This window comes from Ciconia boyciana, chromosome 6 (assembly GCF_034638445.1).
Source record: "Ciconia boyciana chromosome 6, ASM3463844v1, whole genome shotgun sequence".
Taxonomy (NCBI): domain Eukaryota; kingdom Metazoa; phylum Chordata; class Aves; order Ciconiiformes; family Ciconiidae; genus Ciconia; species Ciconia boyciana.
The window spans coordinates 2,382,884-2,392,656 of NC_132939.1; the positions used below are offsets into that span (position 1 = coordinate 2,382,884).

The 9,773-nt window shown below is 43.5% G+C and overlaps 1 pseudogene; it reads left to right on the forward strand.

The window, feature by feature from the left end:
• The first annotated feature begins 8,474 nt into the window (after positions 1–8,474).
• LOC140652793 (olfactory receptor 5V1-like) lies at positions 8,475–9,452 on the forward strand (annotated as a pseudogene).
• The last annotated feature ends 321 nt before the right edge of the window (positions 9,453–9,773 follow it).

Sequence of the window (9,773 nt, forward strand, 5' to 3'; positions counted from 1 at the left end):
GAGCAATGTCACGGTGATGATCCTTGGCCAAGTATCTCAAAGCTTGGGGTGGGGGGGCCTCTGTACCCTAGGAATGCTGCTGCAGCTGCTTGCATACAGCTGGTGCAAACTGGCAGTGGCTCTTTTGTTAGCTAAGGGACCTATTTTCCCAGTTGCAATGAGTCTATATAACTAAAAAGCCAGCTCACTTCTATTATCATTCAGTCTCTCAAGAAATCTGTGGGTTTTAGTGGTGTGTGTTAAAACTGTTGCTTCAGGATCAGTAGATTTTGAACTGGGCTGACTGTCCCTGTGTGTTTTTTCTAGGTGAAAACTAGGTAAAGAAACTAACAGATTGGGCAGCAGGCTCAGAGGAGGCTGGGATGGGAGACTGAGTCCTTCTGCTTGGAGAGGCAGAAGGGGTGTAACCAGCCATCTTCACTCTTTCTGTTACTTACTGTTATTCATGAACCTATTCACAAATCCAGGTTTAGATATTTATGGGATATTTAATTAGTTTTAAGCTCTTCTGCCGTGTAGTGTCAGCCCCTATTACCTATATCCTCACAGTGAAATTGGCCTGCGAAGTGCTTGTTGGCCTCCCCAAAGACATAGAGACTTGGCATATCCCTGCTAAATAGTTTCTCAGTGCTAGTATTGCTTTGTGCTGAACTTGCCACTGGATGCTACAGTAGAAGTAGTAAATCCAGGAATGTTTCTTAAAAGAGGAAGAACCATGGCAAATGTGAAAGGAGGAAAAAGTGAAATTTAAGTGGTTGATCTATAAATAATTCTGCATTTATGTCTGCCATGTTAATCTTTAAGCATGTAAGATTTATCAACTGAAAATAATTGGGAATGTAATTATCTCCCAGGAACAGCTTATGGGAAAGATGTCCCTGTATCTGCACTGGGGTGAGGGCAGGCTGGAGTAGCAGAGGTGGCTGCGCTGTAAAACTGAAGCAGCTCAGCTGGACTTTGGAGAGAGCTCACAGGATTGCAATGGCGCTGAGTCTAGGAGCAGAACCATCCCTCTGTGCAAACCAAGGATGTGTCTGCTGAGGACATGTAGATGAGTTTATCGTGGCAATTTCTGATCACCTCACTGTCTGTTATTGCCTGAAATGAGGTATGCCCTAGCTCCGGGTTGGGGCAGTGCTTTCTGCCATTGCCAGCACTCACAGTCTGCACCACTGCCTGCAGAGTCCAGTCTTCCGGCTGCTTGACCATATCCTGCCCTCAACCGTGCTTCTCTCTCTTGCTTTGGGCACTTGCTTCAATTAGACTCATGCTTTCTCCTCCCCCTGTGTTGTCATATCTCCTTTTACTCCCCTTTTTCTCTTCCTCTACCTGTCCTCCATCCCAAGCCAGGATCCTCCCACACAGCCAAACCCACCCCACCACCGTAGTTCACTTTCTTCCCCAAACAGCCCAGAGTCTTCCTCAACCAAATCCCTCGCTCTCCCCATTCAGCCCCATTTTGGCACGTACTCCACAGGCTGCACCAGTGTTGGCTGCAGCTGGTTCAGCCACCCAGATGTGTAGGTTTCCTCACCTCCAGGCTCTGGAGCTGGCCTCGCAGTGACGGTCAAGTTGTCCTTGGCCCTGAGGTTCTTTCAGTCTGAAAGGCATTGCAATATAACGAGCTGATGTTCACTGGTGGGGGCAAGTGGCATCTCTGCCTGGTCTGTTGTTGTCTGAATATATTCTGGGGTGCCAAAGGTCTTTTTGGAACAGGGGACTGAACCCTGCATTTCCAAGTATCTGATTAGCAGCCTTCATTTGGGTCTGTGGATTGGTACATATGGAGAGGTGGATGGAGGTGCCCTTGGTCATTGATACAGTAGGGAAAATGGCAGAGAAAATGAGGATTTAGGAGCCTTGATGGAACTGTGGGGTGCTTGTGGGGCAGGGTTTGAGATATGGGCTGCACTGGCAGAGCTGGAGGGCTTGGCTGACAGGCTTCTCAGCAGTTACCTTTGGCTGCCAACCCCGAGTGTGTTGTGCAGGAGCAGCTTGAGGGTGGTCAAATACTGGAAGAGGTTGCCCAGAGAGGCTGTGGAGTCTCTGTCCTTGAAGATATTCAAAACCTGGCTGGACACAGCCCTGGACAACCTGCTGTAGCTGATCCTACTTGAGCAGAGGTGTTGGACTGGATGATCTCAAGAGGTCCCTTCCAACCTCAATGATTTAGTAATTCTGTAACTTGTGTTAAGAGACAGCCCTGAAAATCTGGAACTTACTGGTCACTACCGAGGAGACAGGGGAAAAAAAGGGACACAATTGCCAGTTTTGGGAGGGGGCTCTTCCTTCCCCTCCCCACTCCTCCAGTAACCACCTTGCTCTGCCACCCACTGCATTGACCAGGATCCTGCCATGTTGGGGTCACGGACATTTTGCTGCCATTTGTAATCTGCTGCCCAAGGCAACCTGTCTGCTTTAACACCCCAGAAGAGGTGGAAAAGACAGACCAAAGTGGGCAGGGCAGGATTAATGTGCCGGGCATGATGAGACCTCTTGGGTAGCAAGTGCGTGGATTTTTGAAAAGTGCATGTCCAAGTTGAGTGACTTCTCTTCTTGACAGTGTTTCAGTCTTTGTTTTAGTTTGGATCTCTGAGACCACTGAGAAAATTCAAGACTTGCTCTTGACTCTTAGTCACACTCTATGGCACGAGGCTGTGGAGCAAAGCCTATGGATCTTAAAACTAGAAAGGACCTTGCTGTTTGTCTGCGGAAGCTGTGGGGCCTGGACCTCCCGTGGGATGTAGACTGTCACACTTCAATTATTTTACTGTGAAAGCTCTCTTCATGTTAGGCAACCTTTTCACAGTCTGTCAGTGATGGACATTTTTGTTCAACACAGGATTTCTCAATTGCCATCTTTTTCTCTCAGCATTATGGTATGTCCCATTAAGAAGAAATGTTTGTGCTGGGGACGCAGAAGGGGAAGTGTGCAAAACAGGCAGGCCAGGCTGATAACTATTAGTAGATGACTAACAATTCTTGTCTGATGATAAAGTCCCCATCAGAACCAGTGCTGAATTTCAGTTATTTCTTTATTTGTTCTATCTGTAATTGCAAAACTGTAATTTCCTACTTTCTTTTTTTAAGTTCCACATGTCCTCTAGGGGAAGGACCTGCTATTTCCTTTGCTGTTCTATGAGGAAACACTATGTAGATCACTGTGTGTATTGATTTGAAATAATCGCTCTAATTTTTGACAAGGAAGCCAAACGCAAATTCCATATGGTTTTTGGGAGCCTGTGTCTCAAGACAAACAATTTAATAGAATTGATTTGTCTCTCCAGGAAACAGCTTGGGATGATTTTAATAAGGCCTCAGTAGATGCTGTTAAAAAGTTGGTGCCTGACAAACTGCAATGGTGCAACTTGGCAGGTGAGTTTGTAAGTATGTATAAATTGGCTCCACTGTGCATCATTAAAATCTCAAGTCCTTTCTCTCCTGGAAATTAGCAGCTCTCTGAGCTTATGCTCAGGTTTAATTATTGCCCTAATCTAGAGGACAGTGAAAGACTGCCTCAAAGGTTAAAAAAAAGTCATTTGAAAACCAGCAGGATCTCTACAGTGCTTTTGTTAAATCCCAAGAGAACTGAAGAGATCCTGGTCTAATCAGTTTTATTTAAAGACTATGGGTCAAGCAGAGCTACCTGCATTGCACTGTTGGGGGACGCAGCTTTAAAACTGCTTGGATTGGGCTGGTTTCAGGTATCCCTCTTCTGTGGGGTGACACACTGCAGACTAATGAATCTGGTCTTCACAGCAAAAACTAAACTCAGAAATGGTTCTTGGCAAAGATAAAGCTAATCCAGAGCTGTCCCAGGGCTCCTGCTCTGCACACCTCTTATGGTTGCTCCTTCTTGCCAGAACCTGGCAAATGGGGGACAAAGCTTTGAATAAAATCCCAAATTTATTTTTAGAAGAGAGGACATTGTCAGGGAATCTGACAGAGTACGGAGCCCATCTGCAGTGCGAGTTGCAGTGTGGGATTATTCCCTTGTTAAGCATGAAGACAGTGGAATTACCTCAAATGAGTTTGTCCCTGTGTCTGAAACACAAATGGTCATTAGAGAAAAAGGAGCATTTTCAGCAGCCAAGTCTGTAATCAGTCTGGGCTCATGATAAGCATTCCTAGCTGGAGAGCTCAAGACTTGACAAAGCTCGGTAATCCCACAGTTGGTCAAAATCAAATCACTTTGGTTGTGTTACGCTGGGGATGGTCCTGGCATGGCAGGAGGGGTGGGCAACAAAGCCCCTCTCCAACAGCTGCCCCTGTGCTGTCTCTCTGAATTCAGAGGTGGCCAACACTGTTGGTTTAAACTCTCAGGGACTGGCCGGCCTGGGATAGCTCTAATCCAGCGTATCATCAGCTAGTGCATGTCTGTATTCTGCAAATGGATTGCTGAGATTTTTTTGTTGGTTTGAGGTTTTAGTTTTTTGTTGTTTTTTTTTGGCAAAATGACTGTTTTATTATAAAAATATAATGTAAGAATTGTAACTTTAAAGTGTGCATCCTCAGCTAGGGATTTCTTGTGGAGGCCGCAGCAAAACGAGCAAATTGAGTTGTAGCAAGTGACTTTGAGCTATTTTGGTGAATAAGACACAATGAGTTTCCACTGTACTACATATACCAGCAGCTTAGGGGTATGGGATAGCAACATTTGAGATTTACACCATCCAAGTGTCTCCAGACTGCTTTGAGGTATTACAAGATGAGGAATACTACCTGGGAAATTCTGATTTTTTTTAAAAATTATTTTTACCTTGAGGCAGAATACCCTTTCTACAAGCAATATGTCATGTCTGCAGGCATTTGGGCTTAATGCCTAATTTTTTTCCTGAGCAATGTTTCAGAGCTGCTGCATTTACTGCACATGGACTGAATATTTCAGTATCCAGTGTATGCAGAGGCTCATAAGGCTATTCTTATGAAGCATTTATTTATGTAAAATTCACTAGGCCTTGGCAAGCATATGGTAAATAAAACTGATTAAGATAACAGCATGACAGGCACAGCTGAGGAAGCTTTTTGGTAACTGTTGATGATTTTAATGAGAGCTTAAAGACTGTGTTTGCATGTGGCACATACTAGTGGCATGTATAATTCACAGGCATTATAATCCTGGGGGTTAGGCCTTTGTAGTGCTGGGCTAACAACGTCACAAATAACCTTGTTAAATGGAAAGCCTGATTAGATTAGGCTAAAAGCATATCTTGAATACTGTTCTGTGTTTCTAATTCTAATAACCCAACTAAGAGTATCCCTGCAAATACACAACTGAGCACTAGCTGTAAAGTTGAGAGCCAGCAGCCCAAAGTGCTCCCCATAGTCCTGGGTGACTGCCACTTTGATGGGGCCAATGCATCCCATCCCAAAAGAAGCATTTAAGGTTTATGATGTGAACATCCCCTTGAAGGTGTTTATACTTGCACACATTACCACACCACCACTTTTTGGGAGTTTGTACTTTGGTGAGATAGCCAGCTACCACATGTACATCATGCTGGCGGCTAGCAATGAATAGTTTAGCAGAGTGTTGGGCGTTATGTTGTACTAGGGTTGGATTATCACACTGGACTTTAGACATAAGGTCTCAGATTAAAAATACTGAAAGTGAAGAGTAGGAGGCCCCTTCTTGTGGCCAGTATTAGCACATCATCTCTTGACTATTGGCACACCAATGTACTTTGAAGCCTTGTACCACATAGAGATTTTTGGATGAGGTATTGCCCTCTAGTGGCTGTTCGACAAAAAGATGGGTAACTGTCAGTGGAAGTGGCATGAAGCCAGTTTAGGAAGACGGAAGGGCACAGTCCTAGTTCTTCTGGCAGCTATGGATGAGATTGATCTATTTATTGTATCTCTTTCTGGCATCTGTGTTTATTACAAAATCATTAGCTCCATTCTTTGTTGCAAAACTTTTATGGGAAGTATGATGTCTGATGGTCCTAGGGCTAACTGCCAGTACACAGAGAAAGGTCTGGACCACATGGATTTATTCCAGCCACAGGTCTACACAACCATAGCAGGATAGGCCTGTGCTTTGTAACCCTTGGAGAACTCCAATTTGTCTTCTGACGTATACACAGAAGTCTTAATTTTGTACGAGTCACATACTGCAAACAGGCTTTAAGAATGATTGACGAAGTGTCATTCATGTTAGCAGCGCAGAAGTTATGGGCAGGTAATACTGGAATAGGAACAGATCTGTTCCTATTCCTGTACATCAGATGGAAAGTGGTGCTCCCATAAATGAATGCATAATGCATGGATGCTTTCTGGAACCGGAGGGGAATTTTTATTAGCTCTTCAAAGTAGTGCTGGTAACTTATGTTCCTCCTTATGCCAAGGTACACATCTGCTTCAAGTAGTGCATGGATTTCACAAGTGGTTTATCTTCTGTCATTTCTGTAGGGGCTATACAAAATTAAAAGGTTGCTTCTGCAGAAGAACTGGAGATTGCCCATAAAATCAACATGGCAGGCATTTACACTGGCACATGATGCTGTGCTAGCTGCCCTTGCAACACCAGTACAACTGCTCCACAGCAGTCACTCAGGTCCTGCTCTTTGCCCTGCAAAGACACTGTTACCACTGCCCTCATCTAAGGTATGCTCCTCTGCAGAGTAGCTGTTGCCAAACTTATTTTGACCCAATATGGGTAAGCAATGGACTTCATGCTCCAGAGCAAGACAAATTGGTTTGAAAACAATTTGTGATCAAGTAAGTTTAAGGCTGTAGTTTAATTTAAAGAAATCTGAACACTGGACTCTTGGGAGATGTAAAACTTTGGTAACCTGGAATGGGCTGGCGGGACCTAGGGAGAATGACACCACCTATTTCTTTTTCCTGGGAGTAGACTCAAGTATCAAACCACAGCCCTTTAAAAAGGTCCTACAACATGAAAGTCATAGGAATCGAAGGATTTGGGGTGAAGAAGTAGTTTATCACATTTCTAGCCCCCTTTGACAATATTCTGAAAAAGCCTCGTATATGCAATAAAGGTAGCATCCAAAAAAGTTTCAGAGATACTCCTCCCCAGGTACATCTTCACGTGTTTATAAAACCTCATTAAAGAAAAGAGGCGCTTAACCTTGTGGTCACGTGAGTGTTTTTGGCAGTGCTTGGAGATGTCTGTAGGAAATTCCTATGCTGCTAAATCTGGACCCATCGCTTCCTTAACAGATTGATGTTCTTGAGTCTATGGTGAAATAATTTTTGACATATGTAGGTATTGTGATCATATGTAGAAAGAAGAAAAAGGATAGTCATGTTTCCTGGAGATACAGATGACTATATGTTACCAGTAATTAATTATTTGTAGCAGTGAGTATATCTGTGTTAAGTTTCTGTTGTGCTTCACCTGAATAAGTTCCCCATTTTAAGAACAAGTGATGCTGTGATTTAAAGCACCATGTGCCTTATTTCTGCTAAAATATTTGTTATGGTAGTTTAAGCTCTGACTTTGGTTCCTTTCAAGCTGGAAGTAAGCTTCTGTGAGAACATGAGACAAGAGATGAGCCTGTCTCAGATGGGTATCAGTCACCTATTTAATTTGTTTTCTGTATCTCTTACAAATGAGAATGTGTTGCAATATTCACACTCATCATGCTCTAATCTGCAAACGAGGAGGTGTTTGTGCTGAACTTTGCTTTATCTCTCTATAGGGCTACTAGGTGAATCATTACCATAAGTACTGAGTTACATTCCATGTAGCAATGCAGGGTAGATGGAACGATCCTTCAATGCCAAGTCTTCCTCGACTTCTTTGAATTGGGAAAAGCAGGGGGGAAAGGTCCAGCTAGATCCAAAAAGTACTAATACTGTTAGGGAAGTCTATAAGGTAAAATCTAGAGAAAGGAGGGAGGTCTTTAATTGGATACTAGATGATATCTCTTTTTATATCCCACTGGATAAAGCTGAAAAAAACCAAAATGCATCTGGGGTATACTACCTGTTGATTACCAGGGATTTAATTCTTCTGTGATACCAATACGTGCCTAAAAAAATTAGGTCTTTAGCTTCAGCTAGTAATCTAGACCCCTTTGGTGATGATATTATTGCCAAATAACTTATGCTGAAAGGATTTCTAGAGATCTGTACTTCACTCCCCCTTGCTCAAAGTACAGCTACCTTCAAAGCTCAATCAGGTTGCTCAGGGCTGTGTCCAACCAAGCTAGCCACCACAGAGGAGGTATCTGTCTTCAACTTCCAGCTCTTCAGTCTGAGAAGATGGCTTTCAAGAATTAAAGTTTTTAGATTAATCACTGTTAAGCTTAATACCTGTATTTTGCCTTTTCCATTAGATACATGCCAGTAAAATTTAGATTGTGTGGCAATGCAAACTTGCAAATGTTTTTGAACTGCAAAACAGACAAAAAAATCACACTCTTCAGAAGGGAGAGGCAATTTTGACTAAGTTACAACTTCCTTCTTCCAGGTACACCTCTGCAATCATTTCTACAATGAAAGATAAGATGCAGAGGATCAACGTATCAACGGTATCTGAATTAATTCTTGCAGGCCTTTCTGATGTTCTGGAAGTCCGTTTTCTTCTTTGTGCTGTTTTTGATCATTTATTTGGCCACAATGACAGGCAACATCACAATCCTTGTTGCCATTAGCACAGACGCTCATCTGCACAAGCCCATGTACTTCCTTGGCAACTTACCCTTGGATATCTTATGTCCCGCTACTGCTGTGCCAAAGATGCTGGAGGCCTTGTTGCTTGAGAACAAGGTGATTTCATTCACTGGCTGCATGTTTCAGCTCTTCCTCCTCATTGATGTTGTAGGCACAGAGATTTTTCTCTTGGCTGTGGTGGCATATGACTTACATTGCAATATGTCATCTGCTGCAGTACATGAATATTGTGAGTATGAAACTGTGCTCACCTAGCCGTTGGCACCCGGGTAGTAGGACTTTTTTAAATTGTTGCACGCATCTTTGATTTTTACACTTTTTTTTGTGATTCTAATGAAGTTGACCAATATTGTTGACTGTGATATTCCTCCTATGCTGGCCTTCTGCTCGCCTACTTACAGTAGGGAACTGGTAATTCTCACAGTTGCTGGGGTCCTTGGAAGCAGCGTCTTTGGTTGTTCTGATCTATATCTATATCCTCTTAGCTATCCTGTGCATGAACTCTTCTGAGAGCAGGCACAAAGCTTTCTCCACTTGTGGTTCTCACTTGACAGTGGTATGCCTTTTCTACGGGACCGCTGTTCGCACATATGTACAGCCTTCCTCCACCTACTCACCTAATCAGGGTAGGATAGCTTCTATGCTCTGTGGAATCCTCACTCCCTGGATAAACCCCATAATCTACAGTCTGAGGAACAAAAGTTAAATGTGCCCTAAGAAGAGTGATCAGCCAGGTAAGAACTGCTTTAAGACGAGCATCTCTCTCTGGTGTCCTCTGGAGCCCTAGCAATTGGATGGGCACTGCAGTTTGATCTTCTCTGACTTTAGCCATCTACAAGTTAGATGCTGGAATCAAAACTCCTTCTCTGGGCTCCCTTCACAGTTAAAAGGGAGAGGTGTGCACCTCCAGAAGGCCAACTGGATGTCACAGCTTTAGGTCATTATCACAGGAGGAGATGACTTCAGCTGGTAATGTCTTTCTCCACTGAGCACAGAGGAAGCTTAGATGAGAGCCTCAGCCTTAGACACAGGTGTTGGATGCATATCTGAGAGCGTGAATGCTGGGAATTGGTACTGTAGGCACACTTAGATATATGTTCTTCTGTACTAAAGCAGCTTACAGGACTGGTGCC